The following is a 2500-nucleotide window of genomic DNA, read 5'->3' as shown; positions in this document are numbered from 1 at the left end:
ATTTTCTTTCAAGAAAATCTAGCAGATCCTCAAACGGGACATTAGTAAAAGGAGAATCCACCTCAAACCTCACTAATTTCTAACTTTCTCCACGAAATCCACCGAATGATTAATATAACTCCCAGAGAAGGATCCCAAAAAAGGAGATAAAACGCCCACTCGCCAAAAATCCAATGGGCGGGCAATTGAGTTACGGAACGAAAAAAAACAGTCCTTAAAGGAACGCCTGTTTGCCAGTCTTAGGAAAGCCTTGAAATACGGAATTAAGGGACTTACCTGTCTAAAATGAAAGAGAGAGAGAGAGGAGGAGGGGGTGGAAAGAAAGAGAGAAAAATAAAAGACCAGAGGGATGAAATATAATGAAAATAGAAAAAAAAGGAATAAATGAGAAGTTGACAAAATTAAAGGGAAAAATATTAGATGATAATGATGATTTCTACTACTGTTGTTCTTATCAAAATTGATATCATTAATTTCATCATAACTACTGTTATCATTGTTATTATTGTCATTCTCTGTATTATTGTTATTGTTGTTGTTCTCATTATTATAATCATGATTATTATTACCATTATTATCATTATTATAACTCATCATTATTATCATTATTGTCATTATTATTTATTAGCATTATTAGAATTGATATTTTTCTTATTATCCTCATTATTATAACTATTATTGTTACTTTTATCATCATTATTACTATCAATATCATCATCATTATAATTATTGCTATTAACACTTATATTATCATTTTATCTATTACCATTATTACCATTACCATTAGTACAATTGTTATCTTTACTATTATTAGTGATAGTAATAGTAGTAATAATAATATGCTCATTATCATTTTAAGTATCATGATTATTATCAACATTTTTATCAATTTCGTTTTTTATAACCATCATCATCCTTATGACTATCATTATAATTTTCATTATCATTATCATTATCATCATTTTCATTATTATTATCATTATTATCATTGCTATTGTTATTAACAATATCATTATCATTGTTATCAGCAATATGATAATTGTTATTATTATCGTTGCTCATATCGTTATTATCATTACTATCACCATATCTATTATTATCATTATTAGTACTGCTGCTGTTGTTGTTGTTGTCATTGGTTTTGTTATGAATATTGACATTACTTTTATTACCGGCATTATGACAATAGCAATAATAATGATAATGATAACAATAATAATGATAATGATAATAACAATAATGATAATGATAATTATAATAATATTGATAATAATAATAATATTATTATTATCATTATTATTATTATTATTATTATTATTATTATTATTATTATTATTATTATTATTATTATTATTATTATCACTATGATAATAATAATGATAATAATAATAATAATAATAATAATAATAATGATAATGGTAATACTAATCAATAATATTTAGTATGGTAATGCAAATTATTATGATGATAATAGTCTTATGGTAACAATAATGATAATGATAATGATATCATTTCTATTGTCATGATGATGATAATGATAATTATAAGATATGATAGTACTGATGATACCAATGATACTGATGATAAGAACAACAACAACAATAATAATAATAATGATAATAATAATAATAATAATAATATCATTATCATTATTATTATCATGAATTTTTGATAATTATCATCTACTTTATTAATATTATTTTTATTATGATTATTGTTCCTATCATCATTATCATTATCATCTTTACTTTATCATTGTTATTGTTGCTATTTATGCTATTATTCTCATTTTCATTATGATTATTACTAATATCATTATTATCATCATCATCATTATTACCATCATCATCATTATTATCATTATCGTCATTATCATCACAATATTACAATCAGCATCATTAATATTTTTGCTGTTACTGTTCTCATTATTATTACCATTATTATTATTGTTTCCATTATTATTACTACTACCATAATCATTATCCTTATTGCCATCACTATAATATTTCTTATCACCTTTATCATTATTATCATATTATTATCATTGTTGTTATCTTTTTTATCATTATCATTAGTTGTTATTATTACTATTACTATCATCATCATCACATTCATCACCACCATTTTCATTATTATCAATATAATTATTATAATCATCATTATTGTTATCATTATTGTTATTATCATTATCATTATCATCATATTATTAGCATGTTTATCACTATTATTATTATCATCATTATCACCGCTGCTGTTATCATTATCATTAGTAAAAGTAGTAGTAGTAGTATTGTTATGATCATCATTTTGCTTATTATGATTATCATTATTATCATTCTCAATATCATTATCTTTACCATTATTATTATTATTTCTATCATAACTATGGGTATGATTATAATTACAGTTATCTTTACTTTTTTATTATAGTTATGATCAAAATTATCAATATAACAATAAGGATAATGAAGTCAATGAGGATAATGATTATTCTATCAAC

Source organism: Penaeus vannamei, chromosome 39 (genome assembly GCF_042767895.1).
Source record: "Penaeus vannamei isolate JL-2024 chromosome 39, ASM4276789v1, whole genome shotgun sequence".
Taxonomy (NCBI): Eukaryota; Metazoa; Arthropoda; class Malacostraca; order Decapoda; family Penaeidae; genus Penaeus; species Penaeus vannamei.
Note: the sequence above shows the minus strand (reverse complement) of the source record.